General features: G+C 40.7%; 1 protein-coding gene across 2 annotated transcripts in view; it reads left to right on the top strand.

The window, feature by feature from the left end:
- LOC122815560 (carbohydrate sulfotransferase 1-like) overlaps positions 1-22,674 on the top strand; it is a 1,589,425-nt gene that overhangs the window by 294,225 nt on the left and 1,272,526 nt on the right. The window contains exon 1 of one of the 2 annotated variants that reach the window (XM_044088151.1): positions 21,324-21,439. The exons of the other annotated variant lie outside the window; for it this stretch is intronic. The gene's annotated coding sequence lies outside the window, so the exon portion shown is untranslated. Of the gene's footprint in view, positions 1-21,323; positions 21,440-22,674 lie in introns of those variants that run through there. 2 annotated transcript variants of the gene reach the window in all.

Below are 22,674 nucleotides of genomic sequence, written 5' to 3'. Positions count from 1 at the left end.
CATCTGTACTCTAAGGCAGCAAAGGTCCAGTTTAAAATTTAGTATGCTGAAATACAGTATTATGGGTTTCAGTCAAGTGACTTTTCAGTCTTTTGAAATTTCAGTCTTTTGGTCTCAGTCAAATGGGATTCAGTCAAATGAGGTTTCTATTATATGATAGGGATCCATTAAAAAAAAAAAAAAAAAAACAAAATATATATATATATAAATATATATATATATATAAATATATATATATATATATATATATATATATATATATATATATGTGTGTATTTCTTTATTGCTAACCTATGCTCTCTTTATCTGTGAGTATGGCAGAGAAACACTCTGGTTTCAAGAACTGTATAGCCTGCTGCCAGAAAATCCCTTTATCTTTTTTTATAAACAATTTTATTGATTTTAGATCAAACAAATTTATAAACAATTACATAACTTTACAAAAAAATTTAAAATGTTATGCTGTCTTATCTCACCTTCATTCTTGCTGGTTGACTCGGCCGCATACCAAAGCTCAAGAGCTTCCACTGGCTCGAGGCTACAACCTATCCCAGGATGCCTAGTGGCTGTTCCCAGATCTCATTTGCCGCTTGAAGCATTGGGATTGTCTTCGCTGGCTCAGGCTAGTTATTACTTTTGTTATACATTTTCTCTATCTCCTTGACACAAAAACTGTTTGTTTAGAGTCTATTAATATCTTCCCTTACTCAGTAGTGTACTCGTGTGTGTTGTTTTTTCATTACTTGGTGTATTCTTCGGCTGTTTCTCCTTAGGGCCCTTTTTCTTCTTTTATCCCCTTAGAGAATCCATTTAATTTAGAGGATTCTTTTCTCTCTAGCCCGTTTTGTCTTAGAAGGCTTCTTCCCATTCCTTAGGAGTCACCGTGCAAGTTAGAGGTGTCTCCTTGGGTTGGAGGAGACTGTCATTTAACATAGAGACTTCTCCTCCAGCCCACTTTTTCTCTCCTCGTGTGTGTGTATATATATATATATATATATATATATATATAAAAAAAAACTCTTTTACCTTTGCTTTCCATACTGTGTTATTGTTGTTAATATTGTTATTGCTATTGTAGTTGGTTTCCTTTGTTCTCCTTAATAATGTCTAAAGAATCTGCTAAGGAATCAGGACAACCTGGGTTTAAAAAGTGCGAGTCATGCACCCAGAAAATTTCTTTAACGGACAGACACAAACGTTGTGTGTATTGTTTAGGAGTAGTCCACCTGCAGGATTCTTGCTCCATTTGTCATGGTTTCAGTGTGAGGGTCCTGCAGGAAGGAAAAAATAAACTTATTTTAAGAGGTTTGTTGAAAGGCCCTTTTGAAACAATGGGAGAAGGTAATCAGGCCTCTAAATCTGACAAGCCAAAAAAGTCAGCTCTGTCAGCTCCGGTGTCTGAGCCGTCAAGCAGTCATAAAAAACAAGTATTTTCGGAGCCGAAGGTTTTCGGTTCTGACAAACCTAGCCTTCCCTCGGTTCCATCTGAGTCCTCGGAACCATTGCAGAGCTGAAAAAGGAGTTGGTCACCGTCATTGGAACCAGTACGCTCAGTGCCGCAATCTCCCTTACTACAGTCTGTGGCAGGTTGTCACAGGTCATCGACCCATTCCTCTCGGTCCTCCAGAAGTTATCGAATGACGACGTGGAGCGGGTGGTGAAGAGGTTGCTGCGGATGTGGGCCCTCGCAAAAATTCTTTTGAGCCCAGCCCATCAGGACATGGAGCCAACCACTGTATCTCAGGAGACATCTATTTCTCCTCTGACTTGAACGAGTTCGGAGCCATAGTGTCAGGAAGTCATTGTGCTGGAACCGGCGGAGCCAGTAATCACTCATGATATCTCGGCTCCATCTGCTCTGATCTCATCGATGCTGTCTTCCATCATGGGATCTGGGAGCCGACACTCCCTGGTCGGCTCCGGAGGGGAGAGTCTTTGGACCCTTGTCGGAACTGACTCTCCCACTCAGTGCTTTGACACAGGTCAGTTCTGTGCCCACAACAGCCTAGGAGCCATCCTCCTCAGCGCGGGGGAGATCTCCCAGTCCCTCGGGACTGGAGTTTTTCTCAGCCCATGATCCGCGGTGCCTTCGAGGTGATGAAGAGTGTGCTCTCCACTGAGTCTGCTCCACCTTCCTCTCCAGCCACTCTTCCCCTAAAGGACCAGCGTCAATTGCTTCATCATCCCTCCATCAGCCCCAGAGTAGAGAGGCAGTGCCCCAGGAAACCCCAATGGGTGGAACCCCCTCTTCCAACACCTTCCTGGAACATCCCCCCGAGGAGGTCCCTCGGAAGAGACAGTGTAAGAGGAAGCACATAGACTCCTCTGAGTCTGTCACTTCTGATACCGACTTAGAGATTCAGATGGGTCCCTACAGTTGCCCTTTGAGGATGTCTCCTTTTCGGACATCCTAGAGAACCTTAAGCAGAGAGGCGGCTGGAAATCCCTCTGCCCTTCTGAAGATGAGTTTGTATACCTGGAGGCATTTGGCTCTCGCCCCTCCACCTCTTGGGTGTCTCAGTCTTTCGACCCACTCCTGGGTGTTGTAAGTCGAAAGGTGTGGGACTCTTTGGAGTCAGTGGACCCTGTTCAGAGGAGGCCAAACAAAGTAATTATGGCACCAGAGAATAGACAGTACTTAAAGGGAGTTCCAGTGGATGCGATGGTGGTGGCAGCGGCCACAAAGAAGGAGGTAGCTGAAACTTCTGTATCTGTCCATCCACTGAACAAGGAGTCTCGGAGTCTTGAATGAAGGACCGGTACGAGAAGCGTATGTTCTCCTCAGTGGCCTTTACCCTACAGTCGCTGAATTACTTGTCACATTTCACCCGACTTCAGAGGGATCTCCTTAAAGAGCTAGGAGATACCCTACAAGGTGCTACAGCCCATGGTTTGTCAGATAAGATAAATTCCCAACTTGTGACCTTAACCTCGATTACGAACTCCTCCATGCGCCTCATCTCCTACACAGCCAATGGAGCGAGCAGGGCAGCAGGCACAGGAATAGCTGTTAGGAGACATTCCTGGATGCGCCTTTGCTGAACCTTTCAGATCTTCCTTTATTGACGCACAATTTGAAGGCTCATCCTTGTTCGGGCCAAAGGTAAAGGAGACCCTCACCGAGAGCCAACAAGATGGAAAGATTCTGTCTGCCGTCGGAGTGCGTATTTCCGCCCCTACCAGACCTTATCTTAAAGGTTAAAAGAGAGGAAAAAATGTGGTTCTGGAAGTCCAAAGTAGCTTTGTTGGACGCTCGTGGTGATCTTTTTCCCAGGGGCAGAGGGGGTAATAACAATGGAAGACACCGTCTGCATGGCAGAGGGTGTCCGCAAAACCAGGGCGACAGAGAAACGTTCTCTGGTCGGCCCTTCCAGCTCTCCTGAAAGGAGGTCTGACTGTCTGACTATCACTGTACCCAGGAGCCTAGCTACAATTGACTCAAGACAAATGGGTACAGTCCATTATATCCAGGGGATACAGCATTCCTTTCTACTGTCCACCTCATCTGTCAAAGTCTATCCCAGACATTCCACCAGGTCAAAGGGATCAAGCAACCCTAGAAATTCAAAGGTTGCTAGGAAAAAGAGTCATCCAAGAAGTCCCCGCAGACCAGATCGGATCCGGAATTCACTCAAGGTTCTTTTTAGTTCCAAAAAAGACAGGAGACTGGAGACCAATATTGGATCTCAGCAGACTAAACAAGTCAGTAAAGAAAGAAAAGTTCTGGATGGTAACACTGCAGTCTATACTCCCATTTCTGGGACAAGACAGTTGGATGTGCTCTTTAGAGCTTCAGGATGCGTACTACCACATGAAGATGGACAAATGCTCTAGAAGATTTCTACGCTTCTGGCTGGGAGACCATCATTATCAGTTCAGAGCTCTGCCCTTTGGTATCACTACAGCCCCCAGAGCATTTACCAAATGCATGGCAGTAGTCACGGCTCATCTAAGACATCAAGGATTCCAGGTGTTTCCATATTTAGATGACTGGCTCCTGACTGCCACCACCAAGCACCTACTAATCAGAGTGTGGGATGCCACCATCCATCTCTGCTCAGACCTAGGCATTACTATAAATATAGAAAAATCTACCTTGTTGCCATCACAGCATATTACCTTTATAGGAGCAGAATTAAACACAAACGACATGGTAGCAAAATTACCTCAAGAGAGAATACAGACTCTATGCAGTCAAGTAGCTAATCTATTTAAGAAGAAAAAGGTACAAGAAAAATTTGTTCTTAAGGTCTTAGGCTCAATGGCAGTGGCGATAACACTAGTCCCACTGGCATGACTACACATGCAGATATTACAGTGGCTACTCTTCGCTCAGTGGTTCATAAAGGAGTTACCCATGTCACACAAGATTCTCATTACTGATGCCTGCAAGAGTCACCTACTATGCTGGCTTCAGTACACTCAGGTAACGATGGGCAGACCATTTGTACTCCCCCAGCCTGTTGCTACAGTGACCACGGCCTCATCCCAGATAGGGTGGGGGGGCATTATCTGGGACAGACTGTCCAAGGGGTTTGGGAAGATCATGAGTACCATTTGCACATCACTGTCCTAGAGATGAGGGCAATGCTTTTGGTGTTGCAAGCATTTCAGAGCTCTTCCCATGGGGACTATTGCAATCTAAACAGACAATATGTCGGTGGTATGGTACATCAACAAACAGGGGGGAACCAGATCCTATCCCCTATATCGAGGGCCCCAGAGAGTTTGGCAATGGGCAATTTCTTCTCATCGCTTTCTGACAGCAATGCATATCCCGGGGAAATCCAGTGTAATAGCAGACAGGCTAAGCAGAGCAATTCTCATGCCTCACGAAGGGTCCCTGAATCAGGAAGTTGCGAATCAAATTTTTTGCAAATGGGGCCAGCCTTGCTGCAACCTTTTTGCCACTCCCTTCAGTGCCAAGTACAGCAACTACTTTGCCCTCATTTCCCCTCCAGGAGAGTCACCGAGGGATGCACTCGTCCACGATTGGCCCCCAGGACTTCTTTATGCTTTTCCTCCGTTTCCATTGATTCCGAAAGTGATTCAGAAAGCCAAGTCATTGAGTCGCAGGATAATTCTCATTGCTCTTAATGGCCTCGTCAGATATGGTTCCCCTTTCTTTGGCCCCACCTTCAGGAGGACCCGTGGATCCTGGACCCAGTGCCGAATCTTTTGACACATCAGTCAGGAACGCTTCATCCCGCTCTACAGAGCCTCAAGCTTGGTTATTCCACTTCCAATCTTAGTCAGGCTTCCAGAATTATCCCCTGAGTTCGACACATTCTGGTTTCCTTGCACAGAAAGATGACTAGGAAACTTTACGCAAGCAAGTGGAGGAGGTTCTCTTGTTGGGCGGACAAAAAACACACAGATCCATTTACAGCCCCTATACCTGCAATTTTGCAGAAGTCTTTAATCAAAGGGCAGCGGTGGCCACTATACAGCTACAGTTAGCTGCCATATCAAATTGTGTGGGAAACCTCGGATCCAATGTAATGTCCCATAGATTATGCAAAGCTTTCCTCAGGGGTACTTTTCTGTTAAGACCACCCTTAAGAGAACGTCCTCCTCCTCCATGGGGCCTAAATTTAGTATTATCATCCTTGATCTTTCCTCCCTTCGAACCAGTATCCTCTTGTTCACTAAAATTTTTATCTTCGAAAACAGTCTTTGTAACAGCAATTACTTCAGCTAGGAGAGTTTCAGAGTTGCAAGCTCTGTCTATCCACCCTCCGTATTTGATTTTTCACAAAGACAGAGTTTCCCTCAGAACAAATCCTTCCTTCTTCAGAAACATTTGTTCTGAAGCAAATTTAAACTAATGTATAGAATTGCCTGTGCTTTTTCCTAGCTATGGCAACAAGGCAGAATATAAGCTTCACCAACTGGATGTGCATATACAGTTGCATTTTTACTTGCATAGGACCAAAGATTTCAGAAAGTCAGACCACTTGTTTGTTTCCTATTCAGAAAATAAAAGGCATGGCAGTCTCAAAAGTTACTTTGACCAAATGGCTTACTGAGACCATCACCTATGTCTATAATTCTCACAATAAAGAACTGCCAGGGAAAGTTAAAAGACATTCAACTAGAGCGGTGTCTACTTCCATTGCATTTCAGTCTAGACTCCCATTGGATTCAGTTTGTGCTGCTGTTACATGGGTTAATCCTCACACCTTTATCTCTCATTACAAAGTAGATGTGGCCTCCCCGAACAGGGCAGCCTTTGGTTCCACTGTCCTGAAGAGTTTATTCCCTTGAGCCACCCAAGAAAAAGGTGCTGAGGACAATGTCCCAACCAGCAAGAATGAAGGTGAGATAGGACAACATAACATAAAGAAGTTATGTACTCACCATAGCTTTCCATATTTGTTGTCCAGTATCTGGCCTTCATTCTTGCATCCCATCCATCCATACCTCCTCCTGGAGGATCTAGAGGACTTTTACATTTGGCAAAATGTGGTCTGATTCCCTTCTTGCCTCTTTACCTTTATGACCAATATATTTCATACAATTTTTTCCTGTATGTTAGTATACTTTAGGGAGTAGTCTCTCAAATGAGATCTGGGGAACAGCCGCTAGGCATCCTGGGATAAGTTGTAGCCTCAAGCCAGTGGAAGTTCTCGAGCTTTGGTATGCGGCCGAGTCAGAGCCGAGGATCGGCTCCGAACCTAACCAGCAAGAATGAAGGCGAGATACTGGACAACAAACATGGAACATTATGGTGAGTACATAACTTCGTTTTTCAGAGGTTATAACATATAAAACTCAAATGACTATATATAATAACTAATACAATTAAATAACTAAGGTATTTATAAAGATATCCATTAATCTTTACATAAAAGGTGGTACTTTAACCATTTTTGATTGCGTATCACATATAGAAAAAAAGCTGAAGTTATTCTTTGTAATTGTTAATCTTTTTTCAACAAATTCTGTAGATTTACCCACATATAATAAGCATAGGTATTTCTAGTTGTTCTAGAAATTACAGTTTTAAGTTGTAAATGACAAACTTCATTTAACATATTCTTGAATTCAGTGAAAGTAGGAGGGAGTTCAAATATCCAATTTTTTGTTATGCTCTTTCTGGCCACAGCAAGTATTGCCCAGAGTAAAGGATATTTTACTCTTTTTAACACTGTGTGATATGGGTGTATTAAAAAGCACCAGAGACTTGTTAAGACTGAAGTTATCTGTGAATAGTGCCTGTAATAGTTCATTAACTCTTCCCCAAAATACTTTTATGTATAGCAGGGCAATCATAGAACATATGAGCCCAGCCTTTGTTTATATCTGACTTACATTTGTTATCAATGTTCTGTTTTCTGTTGATTTTATTCATTAGTTGAGTATAAAAGGATCTGTACATAAATCTCCAGGTGTATAATTTCCATTTAAGTGACAGAGTTGTTTTCCCTGCTGATTCTAATATGTTTTTTGTCTTGATTACAGGGAAGTTCATTATTAACTACCTCCCTTAGCCAGTTCAAAAGTAACCTTAAATTATTCTTAAAAACTCACTGGCTATGTCCTTGTACTAAACCGGACTAGTCCTAAAAGTCCCTATACCCTCCATTTTATTTCCCAATACCATCTCTCTCTTCTCTTTTTTTCCACTAGTGCCCTACTATACTATGTTTATATGATCTCTAGTTCCTCTTAACTGCCTTCTCCTCATAATTCACTATGAGCGTGTTATGGGATAAAACTTTACCCTTCTCCTCGGAGCTTATAATTTAATCTTCAATATTGTCTAGCGAACCCCTTTTTCACTTACCCACATACTACATGAATTACTCAATTTATAGCTATGTTTTAAATTGATGTCTCTTCCTACCATGTTATCCTGAATTTTGTTCTGTATGTAAACCAAAGTCTTGTTTTTATTTACGTGGAGATTTTCTCCTTGGAACTATTATGAAATTGATATGTTTAAGTTGTGTCTCATCCTACCATGTAATCATGAAATTATTGAAATGTAACTCAAAGTCTTGTTTTTACCGTGGAGCTTTTCTCCCCAGGTCTCTGCTGAAAATGGATATGTATCCAGTTGGACTAACCCGGTAAACAAATGTAAAATAAATAAAATAAATAAATAAAATTAATTGTGTAGAAGTAATTCCAATAGCTTTCTGGGCAGCTATACGTTTCATCTCTTATGATTCTGAATATAAAGGAAAGTTTGCCTTAATAAGTTTGTTTATGCTGAAGGATTGACTGAAAGTAGTTTAGTAATGTACTAGTATCGTGTTTGGTTGTTGGTGAGATAAAATCTATTTTATTGTCTATAAATAATCTGAGGGTTTGTATATCTAGCCGTAGGGGTTTGTCCAACTGAAATTCCTGTATTGTCTGATCTACACTTTTAGCTTTACTGTCTGAAGTCAGTTGAAACCAAAACTTAAGTTCATTTTGCTTAAATAATGTGATTTTGTTTAAGTCTGATGTTAACAAAAATTCTTGAATAAATGCTGTAGGGAATAGTAGAAAAAACATTCTTTATATCTGAGGTGTTTATATATGAAGTTTCCAAAATTTGTTAGAATATTGTAAATGTAGCTGGTTGAGTGTTTTGTTGCTATATGTGTAGTAAAGTAATCTTTTAGCATCCATAACATTGGATTGTTTATTATTTCTAGCTTATAAGTTAGAGGTCTCATTATTAGTTGCATAGCTGTTACTTCCCAATATACCCTCCATTTAGCCACGTATGAAATATCTAAAAGTTGTACAATTGTTCTAATTATAGAAGAATTTGAATATAGGTTCAAATCTGGAAATGCTACCCCCCCTTTGCTCCAACTATTTAGATGTTGTTTAAGGACTGTTCTCGTTTTTTTGGGAGACCAAAAGAATTTTAATATCAAAGAATTTAACGTATTGGTAAATATTTTGGTAGGAAGTATTAAAATAGATTGAATAATATATAGGATCTTGGGTAGGATTATCATTTTTATGATTGCTAATCTTTTTTTTGTTGTGAATAAAATCGTGTTCCACTTCAGTAATAGAGTTTGAATGTTTTCATAACATTTATTGTAATTTAATTGTATTATTGATTTTATGTCTTTAGCAAGGATGATTCCTAAGTATGTAATTTGATCTGTATTAGATTTATATTTATTATTATCATTAGTTCTTTTATTTTTGTTTGAGTTTATAGGTAAGATTTTGGTTTTGTTATCATTAAATGACAGTCCAGACATCCTTTGAAATATATATCCAACAAATGTAAAAAAAATAAAAAATAAAATAAATATTAATGGAATCAAATAATGATGTTATTGAGGAATCATTTCCCTTTGTAGTAATAAGTACATTGTCTGCAAATAGTTGGATTTTAGAAGTTATTTCCTCATTAACCTCTAGTCGTCCTATATTTTTATTTTTCCTTATATCATTAGCACATGCCTCTATTATTAGGATGAATAATAGGGGAGAGAGGGGGCATCCTTGCTTGGTTCCTTTTATGATAGGTATTTTGGTTGAGATGTTTGATCTTATTTTAATATATGCTAGGGCTCCCTTATATAGATGTTTTAGTAAATCATTAAAACTTTTTGAGAAGTTTAGACATTCTAGTAATATGAACAGATAATTCAAATCTGTTGTCGAATGCTGAATTTATGTCCAGGCTTATTAATGTCAATTTTTTTTTCTTTCTTTGAGAGTAATCAAGTAAGGCTAGACTTCGTTTGATATTATCAAAAGTGCTTCTATTAATTATAAAGCCTGTCTGGTCATCATCTATTAAATGTGCTAAGAATTTCTTTAGTCTTTCAGTTTAGATATTCATAAACATTTTATAATCCACATTCAATAGTGAGATGGGTCTATATGAAGAACAATATTTAGGGTCTCTGTTAGGTTTTAGAATAAGTGATATAAATGTGTATTTCCCAGAAGGAGGCATTCTGAGCTGTATTGTAAATTTTGTGGAATAAGGAGATAACAATTTTAGGCATAATTTTATATAACTCTGGTATGATTCCGGTTTCCTGGTGCTTTATTTCATTTAAGTTTGTTAATTTGAGTTTGTATATCTGCTAGGGTGATTTGTTTATCTATGATTTCTGCCTGATGCTTGTTGAGTTTCTTCTAGAGATTTTTATTAATAAATTATTTTATCTTTAGATTCTGTGTTGTGTGGTTTAAATGATTGTGTGAAAGTGATTTCTAAATTCATCTATTGTGTCTTTTGTACTATATGCCTCCTTCCTTTTCCTCAAATAGTATATCTCTTTAATATGATTGTTTATTTATTGTTTTTGTTTTGTTCTTAAGGTTAGCTAAGTGTTTGGGGTTTAATAAATAGGCAAGAAATGTGTATTTTTCTAAGGAGATCATAGTTTTGTGATGAAGTCTAGCTCTATATTTCTCATTCAGTTTGTCTATTTCATCTCTAATGTTTTTAGATGTAAGCTTGTCTTTATTTTTAAATTGTAACCTATTTAGTTTATCCTGTATTATTTTTAAATCTTTATCCTAAGACTTCCTCTTGTTATAATACCATTTGTTTGTCCATATAAATAAGCTTTTAAACATCCCATGTGTATATGTCTAGAATGTTAGATGCTGAATTTATACTTATAAAATTTTATTTCTTTTAAGAATATTTGAAAATCTTTTAATTGTGTAAGATATGCAGGAATTATTTTTATTTGTACATTAGGTACACTCTTGATGTTAAGCTCAAACATAATAGAATTATGATCAGAAATTGGGCATGATATCATTATACTGTTTTTAAATCATTTATTATTTGTGTGGAGAGTATTATCCTATCTATTCTGGATTATGTTTTGTATCTATTGGAATAGAATGCATTGTAATGAGCTCTGATCTGTATAATCATGAACATCTTTTACTTGATAAGAATCCATAAATTGTATTAATTGCTTAGCCTGTGGCATTATCTTTCTTTTCCCTAAAGTACTAGAATCTTTTTCATCTAGAATACAGTTGAAATCCCCTGCCATGATGATGTTTCCTTCAGATTGGGTAACTATGGGATTTAAACGTTGTTTAATAGTATTGGTTCCTATGATGGGTAACCAGTAGTTGTTTACTAGTGTATACATTTGTTTTATTTATTTCAGTTATAGCTAGACAGAACATCCATTTGTCATCTTGATATGACTTAATTAATCTAGGTAAAGGAAGTGATTTGTTCCAAAGAATTGCTACACCCCTTTCTTTTTTGAATGTTCTGAACTTGCAACGATTGTATATTTGTTTGTGTTCAGAAATGTAATATCTTTCAATAAATGAATTTCTTGTAAAAATTCATGTTGGGCTTGTGTATGGCTAGATATTTGAATAGACTCCCTCTTTTGATTGGATTATTCAGACCATGTATGTTGATTGATATGCCTTTTAGTGTGGCCATTTTATATTTGTAACAGTAGTAGTATATTTTTGTATCTTATCTATATCCTACATGTATTATATGTATCCCTCTCCGGAATGAAAATTGTTTAATCTGTAAACTTTGGTCCATATTTCATAGTGGGTAATATGTATTTTGCAATTATTGTAGCTTATGTTCTTAAGTAAATCTATTGTAATGGATGTCGGGTAAAATCCCCTTATCTGATATACATGCTTAATACGTTTATTGTCTAGGCCCTTCACATCTTGATGCCAGTTGTGGTATTTGCAAGGGTTTTAACTCTAAGGTTCTTACTGACGGGCGAAATAAACTGATTCTCAAAGGCTTGCTGCCTTCTAAGTCATCTTCTTCTACCACATGTTCTGGGGCTCAAACCCTCATGAGTTTAGAGAAAATGGCGTCTAGGAAGCATTCCCCAGTGCCATTCACTTCCTTGGCTCTGGGTTTAGAACCACCAAAGAAACTAGCCAAAACATCGGATCCTAGCTCCTCAGATCTGAAGATCAGGAAAGACAAGTCTCCTCAGATCCAATTGCCATTCTTGCCTCTGGATCAGATTACTTCAAGGTTGCTCTCTCCTTTTTTGGAATGCTCTCCTTAACACCGCCACTCTAGACCTTCCTCCATAGTGTCCTTGACCTGTTATTCTAAAAGTGTGACTGAAGCTGATGTGGATAGAATGATGAGGAAGTTTCTCTCTGTGCAGATACAAATGGGAGTTCTGCCACCTCCAACCCCATCGGGTCTGGAGATGTTTATTAGTACAACCACCCCCTCCCACTTGCTTTTTCTCTGATCCAACCTATGGTTTCGTTGTTGTCAGATCAGAAGATTCTGGAGTCTTCTTATCAGATTCAGAGATACTGGTATCTTCGACTCCAGTGGCATCTCTGAGTGTACTGGTTCTGACTGCCTCGGAGCTGGATAAATGTCAGAGCTGTAGTGTCGGCACCAGATCCTAGGTGTTGTAGTCAACTCCGAAGTTGCCAATGCCCTCTCTTCCCCTCAGAGTCTTGGTGTTAGACAGCTTGACTCTGACTGCTTCCTCAAGTGCTTTGCCTTCAGGGAGGAAGGAACCATCAGTCCATAAACATGTTCTTTTGGAGCCGTCGCTTTCCTTCTCTCTGTGGCATTCGGCATTCGAGGTAGAGGAGAGAGCATTGTCTATCCCTAGAGCTCAGACTTTACCTTCTTTGTCTCAGACCACCCTACACATTTGTCTCTTTGTCTTGAGTTGCAACCATTCTTGCCACCAGGACAGCAGCCCAAGTTAGTCTCCAGGATACCCTCCAGGGTATATTGATTTCTTCTAACACCTCTCCAGAACATCCCAGGGAAGAGGTTCCAGGAAGAAAAAGTGCAAAAGGAGGCACTTGGATTTTCCTCGAGTCCATCATAGAAGATACTGACTTTGATGAGGGAGAAGGGTCCCCAAGATCACTACCTGAAGACATCTCATTTGGAGACAGTCTGGAGCTCCTAAAGCAAAAGGGTGGTTCGTATCCTAACAACCCTTCTGAAGAGGAGTTGATATTCCTTGAGGCTTTTGATACTGGCCTGTCTACCTCCTGGGTGACTAAGCCTGCCAATGAGCTCATTGATTTAATCTCTCAGTGGGTGTGGAAGCAACCTGGCACTATTGAACCAATCCCCAAAAGACTAGACAGGATCCAGACAGCACCAAAGGACAGATATTTCTGGAGTAAAAGAGTACTATTTGATGCCATGGTCATAGTGGCAGACACCAAGAAGAAACTAGTGGAACAAAGTTCCTCTGTCCATCCCCCTAACAGAGAATCTATGGTGATGGCCAGATTTGGGAAGCATGTTTACACTTCACTGACCTTTGCCCTTTGGTCACTGAACTGTCTGGCCCACTTTACAAGACTCCAGAGAAATTTTATAAAGGAACTCTCCAGATCCCTCTCTGAGACCATATCCTCTGAGGCATTGAGCACTTTTGCCTCACAGTTGACTACCCCCCAGTTCATTTCCAGTTCATCCATGAGGCTTATCTCTCATGCACCGAAGGTACCTCACGGGAAGTGGGTTCAGGCACTTGCATTAGACGGCACACCTGAATACATATGTGTAACTTTGCAGAACCCTTCAAAGCATCCTTCATCAATGCTCCTTTTGACAAATCTTCCTTATTTGGTCACAAAGTGAAGGTCGCACTCTCTAGGTGTGAGCAGAAAGGTAAAACCCTGTCTGCTGTGAGCGTATGTTTTTCAACCCCTCAATGAACCTTTTCTAGGAATCAGTGAGGCAGTTGAAAAATGTGGTTCAAGAATTCTGATGGTCACTTCCAAGATCCAAGTGGAGAAAGTTCTCCCAGGGGCAGCGGGTGGATTTCTTATGGAAGATGCTGCTCTCTTGGCAGAGGGGGTCCAACATATCAAGGATCGAGATACTTTCTTTGCAGATCCTTCCAGCTCTCCTGAAAGGGGAGTCTGGCTGTTCATATCTAGAGAGGTTTGGGGGTGTTTATCCCTGCACCAGAGAGCCTGGCTACAGAATTATTAAAGATTCAAGGGTGCAGATGATAATATTGGGGTACTTTATCCCTTCACCAGAGAGCCTGACTACAGAATTATTAAAGATTCATGGGTGCAGATGATAATATCCAGAGGTTATATCATACTATTTTCCTGTCCACCTCTCATGGTCCCAAAGAAAATCCCCGATGTTCCACCCAGTAAGAGGAAAGCAGCAGCACTAGAAATAAACAAGATGTTAGAACAAAAGTCATCCAAGAGGTCCTTCTAGTCCAAAAAGAGTCTGGAACTTATTCAAGATTCTTTTTAGTGCCAAAGAAAACAGGGGACTAGAGACAAGTTTTGGTGGTCAGCAACCTAAATCATTCGGTTCAGTATACGAAGTTTCAGATGGTCATGGTTCAGTCCATTCACAATTTTCTGCACAAGGACAGTTGGATGTGCTTGATAGATCTTCAGTACGCATGCTATCATATAAAAATGAACAGGTGATCCAGAAGATACCTGCACTTCCGGCTGGAAGCTAGTCATTACCAGTTCAGAGCTGTGCCCTTTGATCTCACCACAGACCCCAGGGTGTTTGCCAAGTGTAGGGCAGTAGTGGCAGCTCACTTGAGACTGCAGGGATCCTGTGTGTTTCCATATCTAGATGACTGGCTCATCACCGCTCTGACCAGACATCAGCTGATTCAGAGCTATGGTTTTGTACTTCAGTTATGCTCCCACTTGGACATTTCAATCAACCACAACAAATCTCACCTGGAACAAACACAGTCACTGGAATTTATAGATGTCAGATTCAAAATGACCACACAAACAGCATCTCTCCCTTTGTCAAGACTATGGTGTATACAATCCAGCCAAGTGCAAGAAGAACGTCCCTTTGTTCTCCCCCAACCCAAGGCCATAGTGATCAAGGACACCTCTCAGATGGGGTGGGGGCACTTTCTGGGAAGGACCATCCAAGGCGCATTGCCCCCTGAAGAGGCCAACATGCATATCAATGTCCAGGAAATGAGAGCGGTTCTCCTAGTATTGCAGGCCTTCCAAGACACTCTCCCCACCAAGACTATTGCAGTTTAGACAGACAATTTGTCAGTAGTCTGGTACATCAGCAAACAAGGGGGAACCAAATTTTGTCCACTGTGTTGAGAAGCTTTGAGAGTGTGGCAGTGGGCGATCTCATCCAATCAGTTTCTGATAGCAATGCATATTCTGGGGGAATCCAGTGTAATTGCAGACGAGTTGAGCAGGTCTATCCTAATGCTTCATGAGTAGTTTCTCAACACAAACATGGAGGAGAAAATATTCCATCGATTGGGTCAGTCGTTCTGTGATCTTTTCACATGCCCTCTCAACAACAAGCACAACAGGTTCTTTAACCTCATCCCCCCACCAGGGAGTTACTGAGAGATGTTTTACTTCACAGTTGGCCCACCGGTCTCCTTTATGCCTTTCCTCCATTACCCTAATTCCCAAATCTTTTTAGAAATTATCTCGATTGAAGAGCACAGGTAATCCTCATTGCTCCTTATTGGCCTTGACAAATATGTTTTCCCTGCATTTGGCCTCATCTTATCCATCCACCATGGCCTCTGGATCCAACTCCAGACCTTCTGTCTCACCTGATGGACTTGGTTCACCCAGACATTCAAGGCCTAAAATTAACCGCATGGTTTCTTCAGTTCCGTTGATTGCTAGACAGTCCAGGCTCTCCTCCCCTGTCTGTCACATCCTTTTATCATCCCACAAACCTTCTACTGGAAAACTTTGCAAAAGCAAATTGAAAAGATTTATAATTTGGTCACAACAAAGACATACAGATCCATTTTCTACTCCTATAGCTAAAGTTCGGAAATTGTTAGCCTCAATTTACAGTGAAGGAGCTACCACTTCTGCTGTTAAAGTACAATTAGCTGCCATCGTGAATTTTCATATAGTAGTAAATAATTCATCTTTAGCTTGCTAGAAACTTTGTAGAGCTTTTAAAGGAGGAACTTTTCTCCTTAGGCCTCAGGTTAAAGGCCTTACTCCCCCTTGGGATTTAAATGTAGTTTTGCAAGCTCTAACACAGTCCCCATTTGAGCCTTCAGCCATGACTGAGTAAAAATTTCTGACCTGGAAAACTGTGATCTGAAGTAGGGACTTCATTTGTCAGCAACCTTTGGGTCTTGGATCCGACTTCGGATCCGAGCCGGCAACTTATTTTACAGCTTATGGATCCGAGCTCCTAGCTCCTCCCCTTACCCATAATTTATTTATTTATTTATTTATTTATTTAAATTTGTTGACCGGGAGTGTCCGACTGGACGTGGGTCCATTTTCAGCGGAGGCCCGGGGAGAAAAGCTCTACAGTAAAATAAACAGACAGTAGTTACATTGGATTACATAGTGATTAACAATTTAACATAGACATTACTTACAACATATTTACAGATGAAGAACATAGTACATCAGTAGACAACTAGAATCTTTATCTGTGAAGTACATAACAGGCATTAACAAATGTAACAATGAGAAGTTCCTGCTGTATAATAAGTACTAGGCTTATGAGCATCTGAGCTTGCTATCATCAAGGTAGTTAGTGGAGGTGAAAGAAAGGTAGTAGTTGGATGGGGTGGATGATATTAGAGTGAGAGTTGCAAGGGCATAGCCAGCATGTTTTAGGTGCGCTTTTAATAAAGTTTTGAAGTTGGTGCATGATGGTACGGAGGTAATTGTGGGTGGGAGTGAGTTCCATAATTTGGCTATGGCGCAAGAGAATAGTGCTTCACCAGCAGAGTTATTGGCTTTAGTGATCTGCAAGTGATTTTTGTTGCTGGATCTTAGTGGTCTGGTGGTGCAATAGGGTTGGAGTAGATTCTGGAGGGATGGGACATTTAGTGGATGGTTTACTAGTTTGTGGGTGAGTGAGAGTTGATACCACTGAAGGAGGTGAGGGAGATTTTAATTATTTACTACTATATGAAAATTCACGATGGCAGCTAATTGTACTTTAACAGCAGAAGTAAATAATCCCCTACCAACCCTGATTGACCTCAGATCTAGTTTGCCGCTCTTAGAAGCGACAGCTGGATTTCAGAGCTCCTGGCGACTTTCAGATAAGTTTTGAGAGAAAACTTGTTAAGACAGAAAAGCTTTGATTTCTTAAATAGTGTGTGTGTTTAGGATTCCCTTTTGTTATTTTTATGCTCGTCTGAATATGAGGGTGCTACAGTGGACCCTTCTAGTCCAATGGTCTTTTCAGTTTCTCCCCCTCAGCCATCCTATCTCACTCAGCAGGGCTTGCAGGAGGCCCCTCTTATGGTGGCTCCAGTCCCTGGACCTTCATACGGGGCGACCCCACACCGCCTCCCCTCGCCACGGTGACCACAGACGCCTCTCACCTCGGGTGGGGGGGCATTGCTCAGGCAGAACGGTCCAAGGCATGTGGAACGACACAGAGACCTCCTAGCATATCAACGTTCTGGAGATGAGGGCGGTGCTGTTGGCGTTGCAAGCACTTCAGAACCTTCTCCCTGTAGGACCTATTACGATACAGACGGACAACATGTCAGTTGTCTGGTACATCAACAAACAGGGGGGAACCAGGTCCTACCTTCTCTGTCGAGAGGCCATGAGGGTGTGGGAATGGGCGATCTCCACCAACCACTTCCTTATCGCAACTCACATTCTGGGACAGTCCAACATTCTGGCGGACAAGCTCAGCCGCACTATTCTTTTCCCTTACGAGTGGTCTCTCAATTCCCAGGTAGCGAAGCGGATTTTTGCCGTATGGGGGCAACCCTGCTGCGATCTTTTTGCCACTCCCACAAACACAAAATGCTCCAGCTTCTTCGCTCTGATTCCCCCCTTCGGGGAAGCCCCGAGAGACGCTCTAGTGCATGCTTGGCCTCCCGGTCTACTTTATGCCTATCCTCCTCTACCCCTGATGCTGAAACTAATACAGAAAGCCTCTCGGTTGGGGAGCAGAATGATCCTCATTGCCCCATTCTGGCCTCGTCAAACTTGGTTCCCTTACTTGTGGTGTCATCTGGTGAATCCTCCCTGGATTCTGGATCCCATTCTGGATCTAATATCCCATCCCTCAGGCCTACCGACCCCGAATCTGGACAACCTGAAGCTGACAGCTTGGCTGCTCCAGTTCCACTCTTAGTCAGGACTCCCAGCATCTCCTCACCAGTTAAAGCCATCTTGGTGGCAGCACATAAGCCTTCCACTAGAAAAGTCTATCGCAGTAAATGGAAGCGTTTCTCCATCTGGGCGGAACACAATAACATAGATCCCTTCACGGCTTTGTTGCCGTCCATATTGGATTTCCTCACCAGACTTTTTCAACAAGGAGCTAGCTGTTCTACGGTCAAGATTCAGTTAGCAGCCATCTCTCATTACCATGTAGGACACGAGTCAGGTTGATGACTGCGAAATTATGTAAAACCTTCCTCAAGGGTACCTTCCTGCTCAGGCCTCCTGTCAAGGAAGCGGTACCCCCTTGGGATCTATCATTAGTCCTTCAAGCCTTAACTGCTCCTCCCTTTGAACCAGCTGCCTCGGCCGAACTTAAATATCTTTCCTGGAAAACGGCGTTCCTTGTCGCCATCACTTCAGCAAAAAGAGTTTCCGAACTTCAGGCCCTTTGTGCAAAACCTCCCTACTTGATTTTTCATCGGGATAGAGTGTACCTCAGGACCAATCCCTCATTTCTTCCTAAGGTGGCCTCAGAAACCAATATCAATCAGTCCATTAACCTGCCAGTTTTCTTCCCTAAGTACCAGAATAAAGGAGAATACAAGCCGCATTCCTTAGACGTGCACAGACAACTGCACTTCTACATTCATAGGACTGCTGGTCACAGACAATCAGATCAGTTGTTCATTTCCTTTGCCAAATTCAATCTGGGTAAAGCTATTTCTAAGGTCACCTTATCAAGATGGATTTCACAGTGTATTCTTCTGGCCTATGAAACTTTGGGGAGGCCCCCACCTTAGGGAGTACGGGTGCATTCTACTCGCTCCATATCTACTTCTGCTGCCTTTAGATCTAGAGTATCTTTGGATGATATTTACTCTGCAGCCACTTGGGCCTCATCTCATACCTTTATCAACCATTATAAGCTGGATGTTATTTCCAGAGGGAGAGCATCCTTTGGCACCGCAGTGCTCCGGAACATCCTTCCATGATGGCCGCCCAAGATTCAGGTAGCTGGGGACTCTGTCCTAAAGGTTGCTGACAAATGAAGTCCCTACTTCAGATTAAGAAGTTATGTACTCACCATAACGTTCCATCTGAGTAGGTGACTTCATTTGTCTGCAACCATCCCCCCCTCCTTCCCCCTGGCCTTCAGAAGTCAATTCTTGTATGTCCTTTCTTGGTCCCTTTTTGGGACACTTTGGTCTGAAATTTGGTATAAGGGCAAACTTGATCTGAGGTCAATCAGGGTTGGTAGGGGATTATGGGTAAGGGGAGGAGCTAGGAGCTTGGATCCATAAGCTGTAAAATAATTTGCCGGCTTGGATCCGAAGTCGGATCCAAGACTCAAAGGTTGCAGACAAATGAAGTCACCTACTCAGATGGAACATTATAACGTTATGGTGAGTACATAACTTCTTATTTTTAGAAGCTATTACATCTGCCAGGAGAGTTTCAGAATTACGGACCTTGTCTTCTAAACCTCCTTCCCTTCTTCCTAAGGTGTCAAAATCCAGTATCAATCAAACTATCAATCTGTCAGTCTTCTTTACAAATTTTCAAAGGAGAGTATATGCTGTACCTCTTTGATGTTCACAATTACATTTTTATTTACATAGAACAAAAGATTTTAGAAAAACAAAACAACTGTGTATATCCTTTTCAAATTCAAAATCAGGTAAATCAGTCTCTAAAGTAACATTATCTAGCTGGTTGACTGATTGTATTACCTTTGTTTATAATAAATTGGGCATGCCCTTACACAAACCTCCAAGAGCACATTCCACAAGATCCATGGCTACTTCTTCAGCTTTTTTGTTTAGATCTTCTCTAGATGATATTTGTGCAGCTGCAACTTGTGCTAATCCTCATATCTTTATTGCTCATTACGGATTACATCTGGTCTCTAGGGGCAGAGCAGCATTTGTTTCAGTGGTGCTCAATAATATCCTTCCTTAGAATCCTCCCAGATTTAGGTAGCTGTGGACTCTGTCCCAAGAGTTGAGGAATGAATGAAAATTGACACCATTAGATGAAATTATGTACTCACTATAATGTTCCATCTGTGGTGTCTATTTTCATTCTTCCTTAACTACCCTCCCACCAACCCCCTTCTTATTGTCTTTTGGAAGGATCAAGAATGCTAAAGGAACTTAGTTCCTTTGAGTCCCAAAGTTGTGCGTGTTATCTTAATAATTTATTCATTATGAGTGCTCTGCAGATGTAGAGGCAGCAAACAAGATCTGAAGTATGTAAGGGACTAGGGCATTTTGGGAAAGGGAGGAGCTTGAGAGCTTTCACTGAATAACAAGCTGGTAAAAGCAGCCGAGTTGGATCTGAGGATCAGTTCCAAACCCAAGAGTTGAGGAAGAATGAAAATGGACAATACAGATGGAATGTTATGGTGAGCACATAACTTCTTTTTTACCCTTGGGAAGTGGTTATTTTTTTTTTTTAATCTGATAAGCAAAGTTGATAATGGTACCTTTATTTTTTTATTATTGCGATCATAGTTAGATGTGTATTTCTCAGTATTGTTCTATAGTTGCAGCACAACTCGTTCTTACTGAGTAATGTGATGAAAGTCTGGCTCATTAAAGATGTTCATTTCAATGTATACAATTGGTCAATATTGGCTCATTGACAGTCATTTCTATTTGTTTTATCAGGCTGATTAATTTGTGAGTTCAAAAATCAGTTATGGATTTTTTTGTAGTCTGATGCAAGAAAACATTGGCATAATTAACTGTCTGTACATTGCTGTTTGAATTATGACACTATACTCTTTGTCCTACTTTTGAGTATTAACCAGGCATTGTTCACTATCTTTTGGGTCCTGCCAGGTATGCTCATGCTACACCTCCCCAATGGGATGGGTGAGATGGGCCAGCGAGGGGGATTTCCTACCTCAGCCGGTGCGCGCCGGCTCTCACTTTTCATTGCGCCGTGGGATCTCCTGCACACCCTTGGACTCACTCACCTGTTAGACTCCTTGCGATGCTGAATTTAAAATGACATAACACAATTTAGCTTATTTTGTAAGGCATTTTGATCTATACTGTTCAATAACTCATTATACTTTTGTGCTTTCTGTGCAGTGGTTAGCAAATTTTAGCTAATTAGTTTTACTGCAATATGAATTAATATTTGTTATGTTGACATTTGTCATTTTTACCATTATTTTATGCATTGAATAACACAAGCACTTTTTACTATTTCAGAACTTTTGGCTTATTTATTCATATGTCCCAGTCCAAAGCTGATTTGTTTCTCATGACACAGCAGATGTTCCAGTCCATTAAGAACAGTTAGTTGATTCATTCTCAATGGTATATAAAAAAAATTGAAGGTAACCAGTCTGAGTAATGTCATTTTTTTTAATTAGAATATGGTCTGCAGAAGGCATTTCATGGAGATGTAGCAGCTTCTAGGTCTTACATATATTTATAGAATGCAAAAGTAGTCCTCAGTATTTAGAATACATTTTCTTGTATTCTTTCATAAAATTTGCAGCAAGGTGGGGTGATAGCCATATCTGTAGTTAAATTTCATGTCAGCATGGTCTTGAAAGTAATACCAAAGAATGAATCATTTTATGATTTCCAGAAGAAATTCTACAAATTAATGTCTGCATTATGTAATTAATGTCTGCATTATGTTATTTACTTGTAATTAGTGTCATTGATGTGATGAAATACAGTCATTTTATTTAGCTGCAGTTTAAGACCAGTGGTACAGTATGAGGCTGTGCAAATACCTTTAAGGTAACACTCGGAAAGTGTATTGTCTGCCATGTCAAGTGAATGCAAATTGAGCTTTACACTCCTTGGCTGTCTGATGAAAAAGGCATTTGACAAGTCCAGGATCAAATAATAAAGTTCAGCAACTGAAGGTAATTTTCCATGATATCAGTGATATCTGGAACAGCAACTGCAAGCTGTAGAGCAAAGTTGTTTTGTCCTCTACAGTCAACAGTTATTTGCCATGATTTATCACTCTCTTGTTTACTGGTACAGAACCATTGAACTGACTTGCAGATGGTTCAGTTATGCCCACCTGCAACAGTTTTTTGCATTGTCTTATGTTTCAGCATGCCGTCCAAGGAGCTGATATTGCTTAATGTTCACAATCGTCTTAAGTGGGGAGATAAAATTAGTTCCTTCTAGCTTTACAGTAAACTACAACTTTGACTGTATTGACAGAGCAGAGCTGCACTGAAGGTCCTATTGTGATTTGTAAGGTTCTTCCTTTCAGAATGTCTTTGTCTAAGAGCTGTCACAGCTGTGACCCACATGGGTACACAGTCTCTAAAAGTTGTTTTGTCTGCATTTTTGTACTCCATTATTTAGAACTGTCAGGCTGTGTTTGTCTACCACATTATTAATCTGCTTTTAGAGCGGGTGAAGCACCAAACAAGCACATCTGTACATCTCTTCCCTATTCAGTTACACTGCAGTACCTCCAGAGTCTCAAACCCAGAGAAATCCAGTTAACATTATTTCTCCTGGCTTCTGCTTATAAATTTAGATCAAATTTAAAAGATCATTTGGTTAAATGTCATAATTTCTGTCTATCTGAGTGCCC

The sequence above is a fragment of the Protopterus annectens genome, chromosome 11.part0, assembly GCF_019279795.1.
Source record: "Protopterus annectens isolate FY-2018-M chromosome 11.part0, PAN1.0, whole genome shotgun sequence".
NCBI lineage: Eukaryota > Metazoa > Chordata > Ceratodontiformes > Protopteridae > Protopterus > Protopterus annectens.
Note: the sequence above shows the minus strand (reverse complement) of the source record. Positions and strands in the feature narration are given on the sequence as shown.